Source organism: Vidua chalybeata, chromosome 10 (assembly GCF_026979565.1).
Source record: "Vidua chalybeata isolate OUT-0048 chromosome 10, bVidCha1 merged haplotype, whole genome shotgun sequence".
Classification (NCBI taxonomy): Eukaryota; Metazoa; Chordata; class Aves; order Passeriformes; family Viduidae; genus Vidua; species Vidua chalybeata.
Genome location: NC_071539.1, coordinates 11190534 through 11202704, shown reverse-complemented (window position 1 = coordinate 11202704; position 12171 = coordinate 11190534). Strand labels below are relative to the sequence as shown.

The 12171-nt window shown below is 49.7% G+C and overlaps 1 protein-coding gene across 3 annotated transcripts in view; it reads right to left on the bottom strand.

The window, feature by feature from the left end:
- The window catches only part of IL1RAP (interleukin 1 receptor accessory protein), a 49282-nt gene extending 37360 nt beyond the window's left edge, over nt 1–11922 (bottom strand). For 2 of the 3 annotated variants that reach the window (XM_053951979.1, XM_053951981.1), the window contains exon 1: nt 11823–11922. The gene's annotated coding sequence lies outside the window, so the exon portion shown is untranslated. Of the gene's footprint in view, nt 1–11510; nt 11592–11822 lie in introns of those variants that run through there. The other variant, XM_053951980.1, reaches the window with a different exon arrangement.
- Between the last annotated feature and the right edge of the window lie 249 nt (nt 11923–12171).

Here is a 12171-nt window from a genome sequence, read left to right as displayed (position 1 = left end):
ACCAAACCAAAACCAAACACACAAGAAAATCTGGAAATAGTCTTAACCAGTGGCTCAGCCAGCTCACTGCCAGCCAAGGACATGACACCAGGATCCAAGGTAGCTCCATTTGCCTGTCGCCCACCACGGCCCCTCCCTGGCTTCCTGCCTGCACATCCAGGCCAAGGGCTGCAGCCTGATGGCTTTTTAATAATGACATTTTACAAAATCCCCAACACGGGGATGAACAAGCTCAGCAGTGTGATGCTCCAGAGCCACCATGGGAGGTGATCCCAAGCTATTTCTCCTTCAATGGAGCAGCACAAATTGCAGAAGCAAGGCTGCCTGTCCAAGAGCACCAAGAGCTCCCCAGGGCAGAGATGGCAGCAGCCTCCCCTCAAGCTCAGAGACTCAGGGAAAAATGTTGGAGAGTTTCATTCACAGTGAGTCATTCCTGGGAGCCTCCTTGATAGTGCAAGTTTTGCCAGTGCCAGTGCCAATGTTTGGGACATGGAGGTGAGATTTCCAGGCAGGGAATTTGTGATTTGCTATTGGCATTTACATACCATCTCCTGGCATCCTTTTGGCTCGGCAGATTTAATGCTAACAATGAGAATTCAGAGGAAGAAGGTTTTTTTCACCCTCACAAAAGAAAGAAGTGCAATCTAGGCATGTGGAGAGAAGTGGAGGGGGGGCTTGAAAATGTACCTGAAGAAATTTGTAATCCCCTGCTTCCCTTTGCAGTTCTCCTGGGGTCCCCTCAGGACTTGGAAAAGTAGAAATGCTACAGATCTTGCACACTGCTCTGCTGGAGTCCAGGGTGCCACTGATTATACTCTGCCACCAATTTAGCAGGCAGAGCACACTACATTTCATACTTTGAAAATAAATGAGCTCTCTGTCACCTCTACAAAATGTGCACACCTGGACAAGTCAAATAAGCAGCTGGGACTATTGCCTAGAGATCTGTGGAGTGGCCTGGAGAGGGGCAAGTACAGCCACAGCTATAAAATCAAACAGCACAGATTACAAATGGATCCATGCTGGCCACTGAGCAGTTCAAACACTAAAGCTACAAGAGCACTTCTGTGTTTAAGCAAAAGGTATCCAGCTAAGTCAGTCTATTTTTTATGTGTGAATAGGCAGGGAATGAAAAGTTTCCAACCATGCTTCAAAGAGAGCGGAGATCTTACATAAAGCCAGACACAATGCTTCTATTTTGGACAGCTATGTTATAGTGAAGGGAGAGTTCTGAGAAACACACACATATTGTGCTACCACAAACTAAACTGAAAAACCAATCTTTGCACAGAAAAGAGGAAATCTGCAATCAGTGTGGCCCAAAGACCTGAGAAGACTTAAGGAATCCAAAGTGAGATCCCCCTCACTGGAGAAGTTCCAATTAACTGTCACAGAACACTTGGAGACATCTGACAACAAGCATTTAATTTATACATTCTGCCTCCTGACCTTTTTAATGGTTTTACAATGTAAGCAGCTCCACTACCCTCCCTAGGAGGTTGTTCCACTGCCCCAGTGGACACAGCAGCACATCCACACTGTGCAATGACTGCACAGCAGCAGCCCCAAGCTAGCTCAGCACAAATCTCTAAATCCAGAGAACACAATACAGATTTGAACAGGTTTTCAGATGGGTTTAATGCCTTTTTCAGGACAGGCCCAGGTCTCTCAAACCCCAGAGCAGCTTTCCCAGGAGGTGTCTCCTTGCAAGACCCGCCTGGTCCAACCAGTGCCCTGCAGCCCCATTCCACATCTGCCTTGTGGAGCCACAGGCTGTACCCAGCCCTGCTCAGCACCACCTGCAATAGGCTCTCAGTGTCAAAAACACTCCAAGAGTTTCTTTTCTTAAGTTCAAGCCCTTGCTGGCAGCTATGTACCCGCTCCTTCACTTCATCTCCTCCCCTCACAGCACTAAGTGCTTAGTGCTCCAGATTCCCAGGATGGCTGCTCCATTTTCAGACAACATCCTTCCCTTCTTGCTCCTCCAGAGAGGGACACAACAGGCAAAATTCCTCCAAGCACCACCACGCTCCAGAGCACATCACTGTCTTTCACTTCCCTTCCCAAGAATCTGCTTTCCTGTGGTGCCACAAATTCCCCAGGCAGCTGCAATGTCTCCAGCACTACCACCAGGTTTGCCCGTGCTGCTGCCAGTGGGGAAGCCCAGCTCTTCCTGAGGCATAAGAGAATGGTTTCCTCAAGTGACTCTGGGTACCCTGAGATGAGCAACATATTCAAGGGTAAAAGCAAGTCAGATGAATTTTTCTTTTTCAAGTTTGGGCCACACAGCATTTCCACACCTAGTACTTATATTAATCATGTTAATTTAATCCCATTTAACCTTACAAGTAAAAGCAAACAAGAATAAGACATCAAGATGCTTCAATCCCTGTCCTGCAGCTCAGACAGGCTGCTCCAAGTGTGCTTTATACATCAATCAATTTAAAGCAATATAAAAATAGAAAGCCCAGGAGCTACCAGCCTCCCCCAAGACAGCACCTCACTTAAAAGCAGCTCTCTGGAGGTCCTTCCAGCCATCCACATTCCCAACCCACTTGGGCCTCCTGGTGACTATCAGAGCAGCTTTCTTTGGCATACCTGTCCCTTTCTGGCCAGCATAGTATAGTTACATTCTACGAAGGGGACTAGAAAAAGCTGTGTACACACAGAAAAAAGGAGGAGAAGAGAAACAAGAGTGACACAGTCCTTCCCCCTGTGATGTGTATTCCTTTTTCTCCCCATGTCTCTAACATTTCCCTCTGCAAATATTCAGTTGCACCATCACAGGGAACTTGCTCAGGCTCCGCCTGCACTGGGCCCATCAGTACGTCTTGAAATTCAACCTTCAAAGAACAGCACCCTGAAATTTGAAGTCCAGGAGCTCCTGCTCTGTGACCCACAGCCCCTACACAGTGGGAAAGCTGAGATGGAGCTGCAGGCAGCAGTATGCTGTGACTGTCATCAATATTAATTATGTGGGGAGAATATGATTGGTCTCACAAGGGCAATGAATTCATTTCTCCAGCTGAATGACAAACAAAAGGCAATACATGCGCTGCTGACATTTCCAAAGGCTACGAGGTGCAGAGACACAAGGAAATACTGCTATGCACTAAAGCCCTGCTGCAAAGGGTCAAAAATCTGAAAAGCCTCTGAAATTTTCATTTCTGAGCACCTTCAATGCCAGGACATAGATGCCTTCATATTCTCAAATCTGCGCTGACCCCAGCCCTGGGCTGGCTCACATCTTTGCATTGAGAGGAAGCAATCACTGAGTATCTTTGGGAAGTTGGTGTCGTGGTTTGACTCTGGCCCAGTGCCAGGCACCCACAAAAGCTGCTCGCTCACCCTCCCCTCCCGTGCCACAGCTGAGCAGAGGAGAGAAGAAATTAATGAAGGGTTCATGAGTTTAGACAAGGACCAGGAAAAAACACTCCAAGGGCAAAACAGGCTCAGCTTAGAGGTACAAAGTGAACTTATTACCAGCAGAGTCACAAGAGGATAATGAGAAGTAAAAGAAAGCCCTTAAAACACCTTTTTTCCCCCAGCCTCTCTTTCCTTCCCACCAACAGCACAGGGAGACAGGGCAGGGGAGGTTTTGGGTCTGTTTGTCACTGAAATTTTCTTCTGCTGCTCCGGGAGAGGAGTCCTTCCCCTGTGAGACTGTGGGGTCCCTCCCACGGGAGACAGTTCTCCATGAACTTCTCCAGTGTGGCTCCACTCTCACAAGCAGCAGTCCTCCCAAAGCTGCTGCAATGTGAGTCCCTCCCAGGGGCAGAAAGCCCTCCCAAAACTGCTGTGGCGTGGGTCAGTCTTCCAAGGGGTGCCGTCCTGCAAGGCCAGGCTGCTCCAGCCTGGGAGCCAGGCCCCTCTCTCCACTGGGTCTTCCACTGGATCAGAGCCTCCTCCAGCATCCATCTGCTCCAGCATGGGCACCTCCTCCACGGGCTGTCGGTGGATCTCTGCATCCCCCATGGGTCCCCAGGGGCTGTGGGTGGATCTCTGCATCCCCTGTGGGTCCCCAGGGGCTGTGGGTGGATCTCTGCATCCCCCATGGACCCCCAGGGGCTGTGGGTGGATCTCTGCATCCCCCATGGACCCCCAGGGGCTGTGGGTGGATCTCTGCATCCCCTGTGGGTCCCCAGGGGCTGTGGGTGGATCTCTGCATCCCCCATGGACCCCCAGGGGCTGTGGGTGGATCTCTGCATCCCCCATGGACCCCCAGGGGCTGTGGGTGGATCTCTGCATCCTCCATGGACCCTCAGGGGCTGTGGGTGGATCTCTGCATCCCCCGTGGGTCCCCAGGGGCTGCAGGGGCTCAGCTGCTTCACCATGGTCTCACCAAGGCCTGCAGAGGATTCACGGCTCCAGCACCTGGAGCACCTCCTGCCCCTCCTTCTCCACTCACCTTGGTGTTGCCACGTTGTTTCCCTCACATGTTCTCACCTCCTCCTCTTCTCTGACTGGAAGAAAAGCTGTGCCTGCCCCACTTTGAATTGATCCTCTTCCCAAATACGTTATCACAGAGGTGCCACCAACCTGTCCAACTGGCCCAATGGCCAGCAGCATGTCCATCTTCAGAGCCACCAGGGACCAGCTCTGCTGGACATGGTGGAAGCCTCTAGAAGCTTCCCACAGAAGCCACCTCTGTGGCCCCCCATCACCACCAAAAACCAGGCCGTGCAAAACCCAACACAGTTGGGTTGAGTTTCCCTCCTGCTCTTTGACACTTCATGTCAGCAACTACAGAGTCATTGCACCTGACAAATGAGGGGGCAAAAAAAAGTTTTCTAAGGGGCAAATATTACCCTCCTGGACTATTCAACAGGGCTGCAATGCAAGGTACAGCTCCCCTGTGCAATGGGAGAAAAGGAAGACACAGCGAGCCTGGAGAAAAGCGTTTCTGTCTCTCCATGGGGTCAGGGAGTCTGTGTGTGTGAAACATCCCAAGGAGACAGAGTTAAACAGGCTCCTGAAAGTCCATACAGCAACGTGAGAGAAGACAAGGAAGGAAGAGAAAGGTAAATGCACTGGGATTATTTTTTTAAGAGAATGGATACGGGGGAAATCCCATCCAAGTCCATAGGGATGTTATTCCAGTGGAGTCTGAGTTCTGTCCTTCAGTCACCCCAACACAATGCAACCAGCACAATTTGCTAGAACAACACATTTTGGGATCCAGCAGCACATCTGTGTTCATTCAGAGAGGCTGGGTGCCCTCAAGACCTCCACAGCCTGCCAGCTGGGCAGCAACATCCTCCTCCCACTACCCAGGTCCCTTCTTAAAACAAGGGCTGGGAGGTATCTGTGCTTGAAGGAAGAGGGGCTGATTTCTCAACAGAACAAATCAAATTATTTGTATTAGAGTGAATTTGCATGGCTCTTACTGACAAATTAAGTATTTTTTTTACACATCTCAGAACTTTGACTCAACAGATTGCTAATAAATTCATGTAGGTAGGGCTCTGGATGTTACCATAGTGGGAGGGAGGTGAGGTTTTACTTTTTGCAACAGGACTAACCTGAGAAAAAATAACTAGGAATTTGGACTCCTTACACTGCCATTTACTAGGCTCCTGTAAGTCTCTAGCGTTGAAGATTTTAAAACAGTCTCTAGTTTAGGGTAGAAATATGAATTTCTAGCTAATAATCATGAAATCTGTATATAGGCATCAATCACCAAATGTAGTGCATGAAAAATTGTAGTGCCTCCCTGCTCATCAGGCATTAGAGAACTTATAAACAGCTGGCCCCTGAACTGAGTGCATTAGTAGAGGCTTCTGAAATCTGTGCCTCTGTTTCCCCAGCCACATTTAGAACAGCCTCTCCCCATCTCACACCACAGCAGTGCATCTTAATATCTCTAAAGTGCTTAGAGATGCTGAGATGAAAGATAACATAAAAGTGCAAAGTATGGATTAATTCCCTGTGCTCAATAGTCAGTGGAGCTGATGGGGCTAAAAGTAACACATACCCACCACAAAAAAATGGGGTTCTGAGCCTATCTTAAATAGTAACTACTTAAGGAACAGGTCCCTTGGAACAAGCAATTTTGGGGCTGGGAACCCAAGTAATTACACAAGTAATTTTGTGCTCCATAGCTGGGCACATGGAGCCCCAGCAGGCAGGAAACAGAGAAATGCAATACACTGCCATGAAAAATGGATGCTTTTCCAGAAGGTTTCAACCTGTTCCTATAGAATTTGGCAGTGGGATTTGAACTCATTTCAGTTAGAGCTGTTCACATGTTAGCAACCACGACATAAAGAACATGACCAAACATAATTTGAAAAGCTATTTCAATTTCTGTTTGTTTTTATAAATTATTAAAAATCCAGTTTAAATAGTGCAAAGAAAACTTTAAATTGAGCAAGATAAGTTTTGGCATACTTCCAAGTAGAAGGCAAACCCCAAAATGTTACTGCAAATCCAACAGATGGGCATTATTTTTCACACTTTAAAATTTCATTCCTTTGCACTGAGATTAACTGTAATTAGCTCTTTATTTACATCTAAAACAAAAAGTTTAATGATAAAGAAAGGCAGATATAACCACAACTCACAGGCAGAAAAAGGCCAAAAAAAAGAAAGCCAACAAAAATTCCCTCTGAGAAGAAAACATGTCTTTCTTGCCAAGCAGCATAATTGTTACAAATATACTGTTAAACAACTCCACAACATCCTGTCAGCGCTAAGGATAAACATTTAAGTCACAGTTTTGCAAACCTTTACACAGAAATTGATCAAATACCTAAGAATCTTCCTCAGAACACTGGGAAAATCTTGCATCCCTCTAAATAAACAGCATTAGGCCTAAGAGAGGCAAGATACTCCATTACACTTTTATTTCAGTAATGCGAGGGATTAAAGAAAACTGTGAGGAAAACAAACAAACAAACAAAAAAAGCAAACCCAGCATAAAGAGGGAGGTATTAAAACTTACTCTTTTTTCTTTACTTTTTTTTAAAGCCCTCTTCTAGTTCTGATAACACCTTGGCTTAGTAAAGCTGAAGCGGCTTCTTAAGTATTTGTGTAAGTGAATGATTCACGTTGTATCTTCATGTTCCAGCTGCAGCACAGCAAAGCTGTCCAGGGAGCTGCGTGGGGAGCCCAACCCCATCCTCTGACCTGGCAGTGCCAGGCTGCACCCAGGAGCTCCCACCTGCACCCAGAGAGCCCCTGACCCACGGCCACAGCCAGCGCTGCAAGGGTTAAACAGCAGAGCTTGCCCAGCCTTGCCTAAGCAAGCTGCTAGCAATGAAAAAGAGTGAGTGGGCTTGAAGGCAGCCTCAAATGCTCCTGAACCAACTGGAAGCTCTGCCATGGCAGCTCAGGGCTCTTGGTACCCGTGATGGACATGGGATGGGAGTGCTGGAGCATGCAGGGCTCCTGCCAGGCATGGCAGTGGGTCTCCTGGGGGCACCTAGGAAGAGCTGGGAAGAGCTGGTAGCTCTTGACGGCCCTACTCTGAGTGGGATTTCCAAGCTAATGGCTCTCTGGCACCTTCCTAGAGCTCCTAGGAGAAGGAGCCACCTACCACTTCCCTGACTGAGCCCAGGATTCATGGAAATGTCTTATTCTCTGCTGCAAATAGAGCGTTTAAGTTAACAGTCTCTTTTTGTTAACACATGTAAATGTAAAAAGACTCCATAAGAATCAATTTAACTTTTTCATCTAAATATCAAGTCAACACATAAGAAGACAGAGTAGAGGGAGAAGAGAAGAGGAGGGAGGAAGAGGGAGGGAGATACAAACACTAGGGACCTTGAATCCACTCACTGCAAAAGTTAAGGACTGAAATAATTCTCATTTACTCATATGAGAAAGTGAAGCTCTCACTTTCTCACTCTCTCCTTCTCTTTCTCTAACGCTCTCAGATACTTCTATCTTTAGCCAATTATCCTTGCTGTAATTTTCTTTAAATTGTAATTGGATAATCATCCAGACTCAGGGGAAACCTTTGTCAGAGGAACTCCTGGGGATATACTCCCATTTGAGGAAACTGAGAGTTGTTAGATTAACAAAGGACTAACTAAAGACATGATTCTTCACTTGTAGTGAAAATACTGTTTTACAAGCAACTATTTTTAGAGAACCCTAGAACAAAATACACACACTTGTACACTAATTTTCCTGTATTTTATTTTCTATAAAATCAGACTCCAAAATTATGAATATCATGTTCTGGGCATGTATCTTACTGGGACCTCTGAGGCTGAACACAGTAAACACAGTGGCCAAGATCGAAATTCCCTAAAGCACAAGCACCATTGAAGTAATTTCCCCAGATCAGTTCCCTTCCTGCACTCTCTCTGAGCTCATCTGGCTCAGTCGCGTGCAAAAGCCTCACACAGACCAGCGCTGTGGCTGAGAAACGTCAGATTAGCCCTCTGCCTGGCAAAAGCACTGCTGTGAGGGGGAGAAATCCTAAAATACCTCCCAAAAGAAGAAGCTGCTTTGTTCCAGTTCAGCAGTGAATCTCAGCTGCACGTTTTGCTGATGGTGGAGCAGAACAAAGCAGCTACAGACCGTGGATAGCAGAGCCCCACCTGCACACGGCCCCCGAGCCTCCTGCAGGGTGCAGGATGTGGAGAAGGGTCAGCTCAAGCATGGCACACCTGAGCCAGCTCTGCCTCCTTCTGCCTTCGCATCTGTCCCACTTTGCCCAGCCAGAGATGCTCCAGCTCACCTCCAGGTACAGAGCTGCCACCAGCCAGGCTGCATCAGCCTGGCCGCACAGAGGACACAGGCTCTGCTCATGGGGGCACCGAAATCCATGAGCTGTGTCAAGAGAAAGAGAGGGGAGGAAGGAGAAGAGCAGAGCTCCACTGTAGAACGTGTTTTAGTTCCCAGATAACGTGGCACTGTTCACAGATTTCAGCTTATATAGGCTTTTCCCTATTTCTATTTTTATTCCCAAAGCACTCCCCATTACTGTATGGTAAGGAAAAAAAAAAAAGACATGAATGCATTCACATGCTGATATAATCTTCCTAACTGTCCACCTGACTAATGCAACCTGTACTCTGAGAGCCAGGCTGGGGCACCTCCTCTCCCACACCACCAGTCACAAGGGCTTTATGGCAAGTTTTTGCAAGCCAGAGTCTTGCTGAAATGGGAGGACATTTGACAAGAGAGGGGACCCAGGACCCACAAGGGAAGAAATATGAATCATGTGCCTGCCAAAATAACCAACAGAGAAATCCAAACAGAAGTGAAAAGAAAGAATAAAAACTCAAATTTTGGACTCTTATTCTGAAGGAATATAATTCTTCCTCCCTAGAGCTGGCATCTGGTTCATGCAAGTCTTGAAGGAAGAAGGTTAGGACAAAATCTTTCTGCCTCATTCTTCCTGAATGCTTATTTTAGAGCTTAAAATTACAGCTCTGAGGCCAGCAGGGAGGCATTTCCCACACCTCCAAGCATCCAGGCTGCTACACCACTCCCCCTACCCTCTTAAGTCTCTCTTATCTGTGTGTGCTTTGTGGTGCCAGGTGTTTTTGGGTAGTGCTACCTGACCTGGGGATGAGGCTGCTGGAGCCCAGAACAGGGCAGTACTCATCTCCACTGCACGTGCTCATGCTCAAATGCAGAATACCTGCACAGACCAACAGAGTGGGGAAAGGGAGAGCCCAGAAGTGTTCATATACAAGCTTTCCTTCCACACCCTGGAGGGATCAGAGGACCTTCTGGACTCTGGGGAGGCATGGACAGACATCAGCAAGCATCATATCGAATGCAGACGCTTTGATCTCAAGCTAGAAGCAGAGTCATGGAAAGCAATCCCAGGGCTGTGTGGATGCAGCCCTGCCCTCTGCCTTGCACAGAGGCATGGAGTTAGAAACATAACCTCTCACTCCACAGCCCCTTCCTCCAGCTCCATGCAGCAGCTCCCACCTTCCCAGCTTAACACTTCCCAGTCATTGCAGTGCCCTGCAGGCTTCCACCACCCCAAGTCCTCTCAGGCTTACTCTCCATGTCCTTCATTATCCTACATCCTTAGCTGCCCCTCCAGACAAGGTGTTCCCAGCAACAACACCATGCCTACGTCCAGGGAAGAATATCTGGGGTTTAAAGTTTAATGCTCTCTGCTTGCCCCCTCCTGCTCACCACAGGCAGGCAATGGAGACAGAAAGCAGGAGCCTTTCCAGCACCAAGCCTACCCACTCGAGAGCCTGTGGGCTGGAGTGATGCTCCCCACAAAAACAAGGGATGCCTTTCCTGCAAGGAATACAAGACAGCAAGTAAATCTTCCAGAGCTGCCAAAAGCAACCTGTTATAAATGACCCTCTAAGATATGAGATGTGGACTCTCCACAGCACAGTTAATAAATAACACCTCACAATCCTTCTAGGTATGGAAGCTTACGTTGGGTGACACTTCTGCTTGCCTGAGAGGGGCACAGTTAAAAATGAAGTGTCAGGAAAATAATACTTTTTAATTACAAAGGAGATAAGTGTTTTTAAAATACAAGGAGCTTGCTGCAATCTCACAAATCCAGAAGTGAAAAGCCTTTCCTAGGACAAAAAACTGAATGCATGGAACAAAATCCATCATTTTATAAGAAAAGAAAGATCTGTAAAGCCAACCAGAATTTTATCCAAGCACTACAACTAGCTATTCACAAAGCAGAAGTCAGGATGAAAAGAGAGAGACTGCATCTGAGAGGGCATTTATAATCCAGTTTACTGTGACATCCTAAGGCCCCAAGATCAGGATTCTGTTGTGCCAAGCACTATACAGGCACACTGCAAGACACCAGCCCAGAGTGAGGAACAAGCACTGCCACCGTAACAGGGGCAAGCAACATTGGCACAGAAAAGGGACACCTGAAGTAGTGAAGCATTGATGGTTTCCTTTTTCCTCTTCTTTTTTAGGAAACCATCAATTTCCCTCCACATACACCCCCCCTCAAAAAAAAAAACAAAAAAACAAAAAAAAACCCAAACAAAAACAAAAAAAAAACAACCTGCTTCACATAGGGGGCAGCTGCCCCCAACAAACACAGCAAAGGCCATCTTGCTGCCAGCATCTAATCGCTTCCAGTCTGTTTTCTTGGACACGTCTCTTCTACTTTACTTCCATGCTACGGCTTAAGCCTGACCCCGTCCTCTCCCCACTTCCCTTTCAGAGACCCGTTTGACAGCAGAGAGCAGGTATCAGAGGCTCAAGAATTTGCAATCCGGATGAAAATTAAAGTTGCATTTCTCAGCGCGTGTAGCGCTCCAGCCAGGAATACCCAGATTTCCACGGCCCACGGGAGCGAATTGAAGCAAATCCCTCCGCGTGTCGCGGACCGGGGGCATCGCCAGCCCGGCTGCAGGAGCGGCGGAGACAAATCCGCGGTCCCGCAGCTCGGCTCGGTCCCCGCACACCGCGGGATCGCCGAGGGTCCCCCGAGGTCCGCGGGGGTCCCCGGCCCCGCGGCGGCCCCGGCAGCATCGCGCCCACCCCCGCTCCGCTCCGCTCCCCCATCCCCGGCCCCGCACGCTCGCTCCCACCGTGCCCACCTGTCCTCCCTCGTTCCTGGCCGCCGGGCGCTGCTCCTCGGGCTCTCCCGAGCGGTTCCTCTTCTTTCTTTCCTATCTCCCCCCGTGCCAGCCGAGGAGCGGGGGCCGCTGCCGCCTGCGCGCCGCCGCCGCCCGGCTCCCCCCGCGCCGGGGCTGGAATCCGCCTCCTCCGATACAAAGTTTCCCTTCGCGTGCGGGGAAGTTCACGGCCGGGGCGGGGCGGGACAGGCTCCCTTGTCCCTCGTCCCTGCTCCCGCCCACGCCTACACGAACACGGGCGTCCCCCGCGCACCCCCAGGCAGCGCGGCTCACCTGAGGACGCGGGGAGCGCACAGCTGTGCCCGGCGCGCCGCGCTCTCCTCTTCTTCCTCCTCTTCTGCCTCCTCTCCTGCCCGCTCGCCGCCGTGCCCGATCCGCGCCCCCGGGCTCCGCTCCGCCCCGCCCGCCCCTCTCCCCGCGGCCGCGCTCCGTGCGCGCTCGGGGCGGTCCCGCCGCCCGCGGCCGTCACTGCGGGGCAGCGGGGCCGGGGCCGGCGGGCGCGGGGCCGGGGCAGGGGCAGGCACAGGCACAGGCACAGGCACAGGCACAGGCACAGCTCCGTCCCTCCGCAGCTGCCGGGTCGGGCCGGGGGAGGCGGGGTGCGAGGCGGGGTGCGCGGGGC